Below are 12,078 nucleotides of genomic sequence, written 5' to 3' on the forward strand. Positions count from 1 at the left end.
GTTTGTATGTCAGGTACAGAAAGAGCTTCCCCTATTCTCTCTGAAATTGACCAAAGAACTCTTCGAAGATAAGAAGAGCTGAAAGAGGGAAGAACATTGTTGGAGAGGAAGAATCTGAGGAGGAATTCCAAGAGATGGAAGGAGATCCATCAAATCTCAATCAGCCAGAAGGAGGGGCCAACAATAACCCACAACAAAGGAGAGTACTGGCTTCCTACACATTTGCAAATGCTAGACATTGTGGGAGTAGCATTCTTACCCCTAATGTCAATGCAAACAACTTTGAACTAAAGCCACAACTCATCACATTGGTCCAAAACAACTGCTCTTTTGGAAGAGGACCATTGGAGGACCCGAACCAACATCTATCCACTTTCTTGAGGATTTGTGACACAGTTAAGAGAAATGGAGTGCATCCTGACATATTGGTGCACGAAATTGTGATCAATACTTTTTAATACACAAATAATCCCCGGTAATGAATCTCAAAAACTTGGTGCTCAATACCATGGCATAACACAACTTCGCACAACTAACCAGCAAGTGCACTGGGTCGTCCAAGTAATAAACCTTACGCGAGTAAGGGTCGATCCCACGGAGATTGGTGGTATAAAGCAAGCTATGGTCACCTTGTAAATCTCAGTCAGGCAGACTCAAATGGGTATAGTGACAAACGAATAAAGCATAAAGATAAAGATAGAGATACTTATGTATATCATTGGTGTAAGAGCTTCAGACAAGCGTATGAAGATGCCTTCCCTTCCGTCTCTCTGCTTTCCTACTGTCTTCATTCAATCCTTCTTACTCCTTTCCATGGCAAGCTCGTGTAGGGTTTCACCGTTGTCAATGGCTACCTCCCATCCTCTCAGTGAAAATACGTCCCTGATGCTCTGTCACAGCATAGGCTAATCATCTGTCGGTTCTCAATCAGACCGGAATAGAATCCAGTGATTCTTTTGGCGTCTGTCACTAACGCCCCGCCCTCAGGAGTTTGAAGCACGTCACAGTCATTCAATCATTGAATCCTACTCAGAATACCACAGACAAGGTTAGACCTTCCGGATTCTCTTGAATGCCGCCATCAGGTCCTGCCTATACCACGAGGACTCCGATTAAAGAATCCAAGAGATATTCACTAGGGCCTCGAATGCTTGTAGAACAAGAATGGTTGTCAGTCACCTTGCTCATAGGTGAGAATGATGATGAGTGTCAATCATCACCTTCATCAAGTTGAAGAACAAGTGATATCTTGGACAAAGAACAAGCGGAATTGAATAGAAGAACAATAGTAATTGCATTAATACTCGAGGTACAGCAGAGCTCCACACCTTAATCTATGGTGTGTAGAAACTCCACCGTTGAAAATACATAAGAACAAAGTCTAGGCATGGCCGAATGGCCAGCCTCCCAAAAGAGGGTTCAATCATAAAAACATGATCAAAAGATGAAAATACAATAGTAAAAGGTCCTATTTATAGAAAACTAGTAGCCTAAGGTGTACAAAGATGAGTAAATGACATAAAAATCCACTTCCGGGCCCACTTGGTGTGTGCTTGGGCTGAGCAATGAAGCATTTTCGTGTAGAGACTCTCCTTGGAGTTAAACGCCAGTTTTTATGCCAGTTTGGGCGTTTAACTCCCATTTAGGTGCCAGTTCCGGCGTTTAACGCTGGAATTTCTGTAGGTGACTTTGAACGCCGGTTTGGGCCATCAAATCTTGGGAAAAGTATGGACTATCATATATTGCTGGAAAGCCCAGGATGTCTACTTTCCAACGCCGTTGAGAGCGCGCCAATTGGGCCTCTGTAGCTCCAGAAAATCCACTTCGAGTGCAGGGAGGTCAGAATCCAACAGCATCTGCAGTCCTTTTGAGTCTCTGGATCAGATTTTTGCTCAGGTCCCTCAATTTCAGCCAGAAAATACCTGAAATCACAGAAAAACACACAAACTCATAGTAAAGTCCAGAAAAGTGAATTTTAACTAAAAACTAATAAAAATATAATAAAAATTAACTAAAAGATACTAAAAACATACTAAAAACAATGCCAAAAAGCGTACAAATTATCCGCTCATCACAACACTAAACTTAAATTGTTGCTTGTCCCCAAGCAACTGAAAATCAAATAAGATAAAAAGAAGAGAATATACTATAGAATCCAAATTATCAATGAAACTTAGCTCCAAATTAGATGAGCGGGACTAGTAGCTTTTTGCCTCCAAACAGTTTTGGCATCTCACTTTATCCTTTGAGATTCAGAATGATTGGCTTCTTTAGGAACTCAGAATCCAGATAGTGTTATTGATTCTCCTAGTTAAGTATGATGATTCTTGAACACAGCTACTTATTGAGTCTTGGCTGTGGCCCAAAGCACTCTGTCTTCCAGTATTACCACCGGATACATACATGCCACAGACACATAATTGGGTGAACCTTTTCAGATTGTGACTCAGCTTTGCTAGAGTCCCCAATTAGAGGTGTCCAGGGTTCTTAAGCACACTCTTTTTGCCTTGGATCACAACTTTATTTCTTTCTTTTTCTTTCTCTTTTTTTCGTTTTTTTTTTTCGTTTTCTCGTTCCTTTTTTTTTTCATTTTTTTGTATTCACTGCTTTTTCTTGCTTCAAGAATCATTTTTATGATTTTTCAGATCCTCAGTAACATGTCTCCTTTTTCATCATTCTTTCAAGAGCCAACAATTTTAACATTCATGAACCACAAATTCAAAAGACATATGCACTGTTCAAGCATACATTCAGAAAACAAAAAGTATTGTCACCACATCAAACTAATTAAGCTAGTTTTAAAGATGAATTTGAAATCCTGTACTTCTTGTTCTTTTGTAATAAAAACAGTTTTCTTTTAAGAAAGGTGATGGATTCATATTCATAGCTTTAAGGCATAGACACTAAGACAATAATGATCATAAGACACAAACATAGATAAACATAAGCATAGAAATTCGAAAAACAGCAAAATAAAGAACAAGGAGATTAAAGAACGGATCCACCTCAGTGATGGCGGCTTGTTCTTCCTCTTGAAGGTCTTATGGAGTGCTTGAGCTCCTCAATGTCTCTTCCTTGTCTTTGTTGCTCATCTCTCATGATTCTTTGATCTTCTCTAATTTCATGGAGGAGGATGGCATGTTCTTGGTGCTCCACCCTTAGTTGTCCCATGTTGGAACTCAACTCTCCTAGGGAGGTGTTTAGTTGCTCCCAATAGTCTTGTGGAGGAAAGTGCATCCCTTGAGGTATCTCAGGGATCTCATGATGAGAGGGGTCTCTTTTTTTTTTTTTTTTTTTTGCTCCATCCTTTTCTTAGTGATGGGCTTGAGGTCATGCCTTCTCAGTTGAACCGGCTTTGGATGCCATAAATGGTTATGGAAAAACAAAAAGCAATGCTTTTACCACACCAAACTTAAAAGGTTTGCTCGTCCTCGAGCAAAAGAAGAAAGAGGAGAGTAGAAGAAGAAGAAATGAGGAAGAAGGGAATGGCTTTGTGTTCGGCCAAAGAGGGGGAGAAGTAGTGTTTTATGAAGGATGGATGTGAGTGGTGAAGAGAAAGAGATGTTGAGGTGTTTGGTGAATGGGTGAAGAAGAAGAAGAGAGAGTGGTGGGGTTGGTGGGGATCCTGTGGGGTCCACAGATCCTGAGGTGTCAAGGAAAAGTCATCCCTGCACCAAATGGCACTCAAAATCACGTTTTGAGGCATTTCTGGCGTTAAACGCCGGGCTGGTGCCCATTCCTGGTGTTTAACGCCAGGTTCATGCCCTTTTCTGGCGTTTAACGCCAGTCTGGTGCCCCTTTTTGGCGTTAAACGCCCAGAATGGTGCCAGACTGGGCGTTAAACGCCCAACTGCTAGCCTCACTGGCGTTTAAACGCCAGTGAGTTCTTCCTCCAGGGTGTGCTATTTTTCTTCCTATTTTTCATTCTGTTTTTGCTTTTTCAATGGATTTTGTGACTTCTTATGATCATCAACCTACAAAAAACATAAAATAACAAAAGAAAATATATAAACTATAATATTGGGTTGCCTCCCAACAAGCGCTTCTTTAATGTCAGTAGCTTGACAGAGGGCTCTCATGGAGCCTCACAGATACTCAGAGTAATGTTGGAACCTCCCAACACCAAACTTAGAGTTTGGTTGTGGCCTCCCAACACCAAACTTAGAGTTTGACTGTGGGGGCTCTTCTTGACTCTGATTTGAGAGAAGCTCTTCATGCTTCATCTCTATGGTGACAGAGGGATATCCTTGAGCCTTAAACACCAAGGATTCTCCATTCACTTGAATGATCAGTTCACCTCTATCAACATCAATCACAGCCTTTGCTGTGGCTAGGAAAGGTTTGCCAAGGATGATGGTTTCATCCATGCATTTCCCAGTCTCTAGGACTATGAAATCAGTAGGGATGTAATGGTCTTCAGTCTTAACCAAAACATTCTCTACAAGTCCATAAGCTTGTTTTCTTGAGTTGTCTGCCATCTCTAGTGAGATTTTTGCAGCTTGTACCTCAAAGATCCTTAGCTTCTCCATTACTGAGAGAGGCATGAGGTTTACACTTGACCCTAAGTCACACAGAGCCTTCTTGAAGGTCATGGTGCCTATGGTACAAGGTATGGAAAACTTCCCAGGGTCTTGTCTCTTTTGAGGTAATTTCTGCCTAGACAAGTCATCCAGCTCTTTGGTGAGCAAGGGAGGTTCATCCTCCCAAGTCTCATTTCCAAATAACTTGTCATTTAGCTTCATGATTGCTCCAAGGTATTTAGCAACTTGCTCTTCAGTGACATACTCATCCTCTTCAGAGGAAGAATACTCATCAGAGCTCATGAAAGGCAGAAGTAAGTCCAATGGAATCTCTATGGTCTCATTTTGAGGCTCAGATTCCCATGGTTCCTCATTGGGGAACTCATTGGAGGCTAGTGCACGCCCATTGAGATCTTCCTCAGTGGCGTTCACTTCCTCCTTTTCCTCTCCAAATTCGGCCATATTGATGGCTTTGCACTCTCCTTTTGGATTTTCTTCTGTGTTGCTTGGAAGAGTACTTGGAGGGAGTTCAGTAACTTTCTTGCTCAGCTGTCCCACTTGTGCCTCCAAATTTCTAATGGAGGACCTTGTTTCATTCATGAAACTTTGAGTGGTTTTGATTAGATCAGAGACCATGGTTGCTAAGTCAGAGGGGTTCTGCTTAGGATTCTCTGTCTGTTGCTGAGAAGATGATGGAAAAGGTTTGCCATTGTTAAACCTGTTTCTTCCACCATTATTATTGAAACCTTGTTGAGGTCTCTCTTGATTCTTCCATGAGAGATTTGGGTGATTTCTCCATGAAGAATTATAGGTGTTACCATAGGGTTCTCCTAGGTAATTCACCTCTTCCATTGAAGGGTTCTCAGGATCATAAGCTTCTTCCTCAGATGAAGCATCCTTAGTACTGCTTGGTGCATTTTGCATTCCAGACAGACTTTGAGAGATCAAATTGACTTGTTGAGTCAATATTTTATTCTGAGCCAAAATGGCATTCAGAGTATCAATCTCAAGAACTCATTTCTTCTGATTCACCCCATTGTTCACAGGATTCCTTTCAGAAGTGTACATGAATTGGTTATTTGCAACCATTTCAATGAGCTCTTGAGCCTCTGTAGGCGTCTTCTTCAGATGAAGAGATCCTCCAGCAGAGCTATCCAAGGACATCTTGGATAGTTCAGAGAGACCATCATAGAAAATACCTATGATGCTCCATTCAGAAAGCATGTCAGATGGACATTTTCTGATCAATTGTTTGTATCTTTCCCAAGCTTCATAGAGGGATTCTCCATCCTTCTGTCTGAAGGTTTGGACTTCCACTCTAAGCTTACTCCATTTTTGAGGTGGAAAGAACTTTGCCAAGAAGGCATTGACTAGATTTTCCCAAGAGTCCAGGCTATCTTTAGGTTGTGAGTCCAACCATATTCTAGCTCTGTCTCTTACAGCAAAAGGGAATAGCATCAGTCTGTAGACCTCAGGGTCTACCCCATTAGTCTTGACTGTGTCACAGATTTGCAAGAATTCAGCTAAGAACTGATGAGGATCTTCCAATGGAAGTCCATGGAACTTGCAATTCTGTTGCAATAGAGAAACCAACTGAGGCTTAAGCTCAAAGTTGTTTGCTCCAATGGCAGGGATAGAGATGCTTCTCCCATAGAAGTCAGGAGTAAGTGCAGTAAAGTCACCCAGCACCTTCCTTGCATTGTTGGCATTGTTGTTATTTTCGGCTGCCATGGGTTCTTCTTCTTTGAAGAATTCGGTCAGGTCCTCTAAAGAGGGTTGTGCTTTGGCTTCTCTTAGCTTTCTCTTCAAGGTCCTTTCAGGTTCAGGGTCAGCTTCAACAAGAATGCCTTTGTCTCTGTTCCTGCTCATATGAAAGAGAAGAGAACAAGAAAATATGGAATCCTCCGTGTCACAGTATAGAGATTCCTTGAGGTGTCAGAGGAAGAAAAATGGAAGACAGAGGTAGAAAATTCGAACTTATCAAAGAAGATGGAGTTCGAATTTTGCATTAAGGGATAGTGTTAGTCCAAAAATAGAAGGATGTGAGAAGAAGGGAAGTAATTTTCGAAAATTAGGTAAAAGATTTTAAAAACATTTTGAAAAACACTTAATTGATTTTCGAAAATAAGAGTGGAAAAGAAATTAAGTGATTTTTGAAAAAGATTTTGAAATTAGAAATTAAAAAAATTTGATTGAAAACTTATTTTGAAAAAGATGTGATTAAAAAGATATGATTGGTTTTAAAAAGATGTGATTGAGAAGATATGATTTGAAAACAATTTTTTAAAAAAAAGATATGATTTGAAAACAATTTTAAAAAGATATGATTTGAAAAACATTTTAAAAAGATTTGATTTTAAAAATTAATGACTTGCCTAACAAGAAAAGATATGATTCAAACATAAAACCTTCCTCAATAAAAAAGGCAAAAAATGTTCAATCAAATCATTAATTGTTAGTAAGTATCTTTGAAAAAGGAAAGAAATTGATTTTGAAAACATTTGATTGAAAAGATATGATTTGAAAAAGATTTGATTTTGAAAAACCTTGAAAACTTGAAAAAAAATTGATTTGAAAACAAAATCTTCCCCCTTGTGCCATCCTGGCGTTAAACGCCCAGAATGGTGCACATTCTGGCGTTTAACGCCCAAACTGCTACCCTTTTGGGCGTTAAACGCCCAGCCAGGCACCCTGGCTGGCGTTTAAACGCCAGTCTGTCTTCTTCACTGGGCATTTTTGAATGCCCAGCTTTTTCTGTGTGATTCCTCTGCAGTATGTTCTGAATCTTCAATTCTCTGTATTATTGACTTGAAAAGACACAAATTAAAAATATTTTTGGATTTTTAATAATGAGGAATAATCAAAATGCAACTAAAATCAAATAACAATGCATGCAAGACACCAAACTTAGCAGTTTGTATACCATTGACACTAACAAAATGAGAATGCATATAACAAAACACTCAAGTCAATAGAATTCACAGATCAAAACAAGGAAATCATCAAGAAGAACTTGAAGATCAATGAAGACACATGCATGAATGCAGTAAGAACAGAAACATGCAATTGATACTAAACTTAAGATGAGACTCTAGACTCAAACAAGACATATTTTTGGATTTTATGATTTTGTAATTTTTTTGTGCTTTTTCGAAAATTAAGTGAAAAGGAAAATAAAGGTATCAAAATTCTTAATGAGAATTCCAGGAATCATGCAATGTTAGTCTAAAGCTTTAGTCTAAAGGAATTAGACATAGCTAGCTAAGCTTCAGCAGGACATTGCATTCAAGAGCTAAATTGATGATGATCAATCAGCTTTGGTGATGATAAGAACATCACCTTGAAACACTAGAATTCATTCTTAAGAACTCTGAAGAAAAAATACCTAATCTAAGCAACAAGATGAACCGTCAGTTGTCCATACACAAGAACAATCCCCGGCAACGGCGCCAAAAACTTGGTGCACGAAATTGTGATCAATACTTTTTAATACACAAATAATCCCCGGTAATGAATACCAAAAACTTGGTGCTCAATACCATGGCATAACACAACTTCGCACAACTAACCAGCAAGTGCACTGGGTCGTCCAAGTAATAAACCTTACGCGAGTAAGGGTCGATCCCACGGAGATTGGTGGTATGAAGCAAGCTATGGTCACCTTGTAAATCTCAGTCAGGCAGACTCAAATGGGTATAGTGATAAACGAATAAAGCATAAAGATAAAGATAGAGATACTTATGTATATCATTGGTGTAAGAGCTTCAGACAAGCGTATGAAGATGCCTTCCCTTCCGTCTCTCTGCTTTCCTACTGTCTTCATCCAATCCTTCTTACTCCTTTCCATGGCAAGCTCGTGTAGGGTTTCACCGTTGTCAATGGCTACCTCCCATCCTCTCAGTGAAAATACGTCCCTGATTCTCTGTCACAGCATAGGCTAATCATCTGTCGGTTCTCAATCAGACCGGAATAGAATCCAGTGATTCTTTTGGCGTCTGTCACTAACGCCCCGTGATGAGCGGATAATTTATACGCTTTTTGGCATTGTTTTTATATAGTTTTTAGTAAGTTTGAGCTACTTTTAGGGATGTTTTCATTAGTTTTTATGTTAAATTCACATTTCTGGACTTTACTATGAGTTTGTGTGTTTTTCTGTGATTTCAGGTAAATTCTGACTGAAATTGAGGGATTTGAGCAAAACTCTGAAAAAGGCTGACAAAAGGACTGCTGATGCTGTTGGATTCTGACCTCCCTGCACTCGAAATGGATTTTCTGGAGCTACAGAACTCCAATTGGCGCGCTCTCAACGGCGTTGGAAAGTAGACATCCAGGGCTTTCCAGCAATATATAATAGTCCATACTTTATTCGAAGAATGACGACGCAAACTGGCGTTGAACGCCAAGTACACGCTCCTTTCTGGAGTTAAACGCCAGAAAAACGTCATAATCCGGAGTTGAACGCCCAAAGCACATCATAACTCGAAATTCAACTCCAAGAGAAGCCTCAGCTCGTGGATAGATCAAGCTCAGCCCAAGCATACACCAAGTGGGCCCCGGAAGTGGATTTATGCATCAATTACTTACTCATGTAAACCCTAGGAGCTAGTTTATTAAAATAGGATGATCTACTAATGTATCAATCATCTTTTGATCTCAGTTTTATTTTATTCTTCATCTTAGGAGATCATTGATCACGTTTAGGGGGCTGGCCATTCGGCCATGCCTGAACCTTCTTTTACTTATGTATTTCAACGGTGGAGTTTCTGCACACCATAGATTAAGGGTGTGGAGCTCTGCTGTACCTCAAAGATTAATGAAGTTCTATTTTATTTTATTCTCTATCTTATTCTTATTCCAAGATATTCATTCGTACTCAAGAACATGATGAATGTGATGAGCTAATAACTCTCATCATCATTCTCACTTATGAACGCGCGTGATTGACAACCACTTCCGTTCTGCGTGTAACAAGGCTTGAATGTATATCTCTTAGATTCTCCAACAGAATCTTCGTGGTATAAGTTAGATGGATGGCGGCATTTATCTGGATCCGGAAAGTCCAACCTTGTCTGTGGTGTTCCGAGTAGGATCCTGGGAATCCGGAAAGTCTCACCTTGTCTGTGGTATTCGAGTAGGATTCCGTTCATGAATGACTGTGACGTGCTTCAAACTTTAACCTGCTGGGCGTTAGTGACAAACGCAAAAGAGGGATTCTATTCCAGTAGGAGCGGGAACCAACCGGTGATTGGCCGCACTGTGACAGAGTGCGTGCATTAGCTTTCACTGCGAGGATGGGATGTAGCTATCAACCATGGGTGATGCCTCCAGACTGGTTAGCTGTGCGAGTGACAGCCGTGCAGGTTATTTCCCCGAGAGGAATGAAAGTAGCCACAGCTGATAGTGAACCCCTATACAAAGCTTGCCATGGAGAGGAGTAAGAAGGATTGGGTAGAAGGAATAGGAGAGCAGGCGTCCTAGAGCTCTACAGCACCTCCATTCCGCTTATCTGAAATTCCTACCAATAAATCTGCATAAGTATTTCTATCCCTTTTATTATTCCTTCTATTTAATGATAATCACAATTACTCTTTAATCTCCCTAACTGAGATTTGCAAGGTGACCATAGCTTGCTTCATACCAACAATCTCTGTGGATTCGACCCTTACTCACGTAAGGTATTACTTGGACGACCAGTACACTTGCTGGTTAGTTGAACGGAGTTGTGATTTCACTCGTGCCAATTTCAATTTCTATATAAGTACTACTCAAAGAATACATTGATCACAATTTCGTCCACCAAGTTTTTGGCGCCGTTGCCGGGGATTGTTCGAGTATGGACAACTGACGGTTCATCTTGTTGCTCAGATTAGGTAATTTTCTTTTCAAAAATCTTTTTCAAAAATTTTCTTTTATTTTCGTTTTTCAAAACTTTATTTCGAAAATAATTAATAAAATCCAAAAAAATTAGAAAATCATAAAAATAAAAATATTTTGTGTTTCTTGTTTGAGTCTTGAGTCAATTTTTAAGTTGGTGTCAATTGCATGCTTTAAAAATTTTTTCTTGCATTTTTTCGAAAATCCCATGCATTCATAGTGTTCTTCATGATCTTCAAGTTGTTCTTGACAAGTCTTCTTGTTTGATCTGATGATTTTTGTTTTGTGTCTTTTCTTGTTTTTCATGTGCATTTTTGCATTCATATTTTCCATGCATTAAAGATTTCTAAGTTTGGTGTCTTGCATGTTTTCTTTGCATCAAAAATTTTTCAAAATTATGTTCTTGATGTTCATCATGATCTTCAAAGTGTTCTTGGTGTTCATCTTGACATTCATAGCATTCTTGCATGCATCTTGTGTCTTGATCCAAAATTTTCATGTTTTGGGTCATTTTGTGTTTTTCCTTAAAAATTTAAAAATCAAAAATATCTTTCCTTATTTTCCTCCAAAATTTCGAAATTTTGGGTTGACTTGGTCAAAAATTTTCAAAATTAGTTGTTTCTTACAAGTCAAGTCAAAATTTCAATTTTAAAAATCTTATCTTTTCAAAATCTTTTTCAAAAATCATATCTTTTTCATTTTTTTATAAATTTCGAAAATTTCAAAAATTATTTTTCAAAATATTTTCAAAATCTTTTTCTTATCTTTATATGTAATTTCGAAAATTAGCTAACAATTAATGTGATTGGTTCAAAAATTTGAAGTTTGTTACTTTCTTGTAAGAAAGGTTCAATCTTTAAGTTCTAGAATCTTATCTTGTAGTTTCTTGTTAGTTAAGTAATTTTAAAAATTAAATCTTTTTCAAAAATATCTTTTTCTTAAAACTTTTATCTTATCTCTTTATCTTATTCTTTTTAAAATTTTATCTTTTCAAAATTTGATTTTAAAATATCTTATCTAACTTACTATCTTCTTATCTTTTTCAATTTTGATTTCAAATCTTTTTCAATCAACTAACTAACTTGTTGTTGTTCTTATCTTTTTCAAAACTACCTAACTACTTTTTCCTCTCTATTTTCGAAAATATTTCTTCCCTTTTTCAAAAATTCTTTTTAATTAATTAATTGTTTTAAATTTTAATTTTAATTTTATTTTATCTCTAATTTTCGAAAATCACTAACTCCTTTTCAAAAATTGTTTCGAATTCTCTCTCTTTTTCTTCCTCTATTTAATTATTTAATTACTAACACTTCTCTTCACCCCTCTTCATCAAAAATCCGAATCTATTCCTCTTCTTCTACCCCTTTCTTTTTCTACTAACATAAAGGAATCTCTATACTGTGACATAGAGGATTCCTTCTTTCTTTTTTTGTGTTCCCTTTTCTTTCATATGAGCAGGAACAGGGACAAAGGCACTCTTGTTGAAGTTGATCCAGAACCTGAAAGGACTCTGAAGAGAAAATTAAAAGAAGCTAAATTACAACAATCCAGAAGCAACCTTTTAGAAAATTTCGAACAAGAGGAAGAGATGGCCGAAAATAATAATGATAATGCAAGGAGAATGCTTGGTGACTTCACAAAGCCAACATCCAAGTTTGATGGAAGAAGCATCTCCATTCCTGCC

At 38.2% G+C, this 12,078-nt stretch overlaps 1 non-coding gene across 1 annotated transcript; it reads left to right on the forward strand.

The window, feature by feature from the left end:
- Positions 1-5,742: 5,742 nt before the first annotated feature.
- On the forward strand, positions 5,743-5,846 carry LOC130977495 (small nucleolar RNA R71). Its single transcript, XR_009085184.1, has one exon. It is a non-coding gene; the product is annotated as a small nucleolar RNA R71 (small nucleolar RNA).
- The last annotated feature ends 6,232 nt before the right edge of the window (positions 5,847-12,078 follow it).

This window comes from Arachis stenosperma, chromosome 4 (genome assembly GCF_014773155.1).
Source record: "Arachis stenosperma cultivar V10309 chromosome 4, arast.V10309.gnm1.PFL2, whole genome shotgun sequence".
Lineage (NCBI taxonomy): Eukaryota > Viridiplantae > Streptophyta > Magnoliopsida > Fabales > Fabaceae > Arachis > Arachis stenosperma.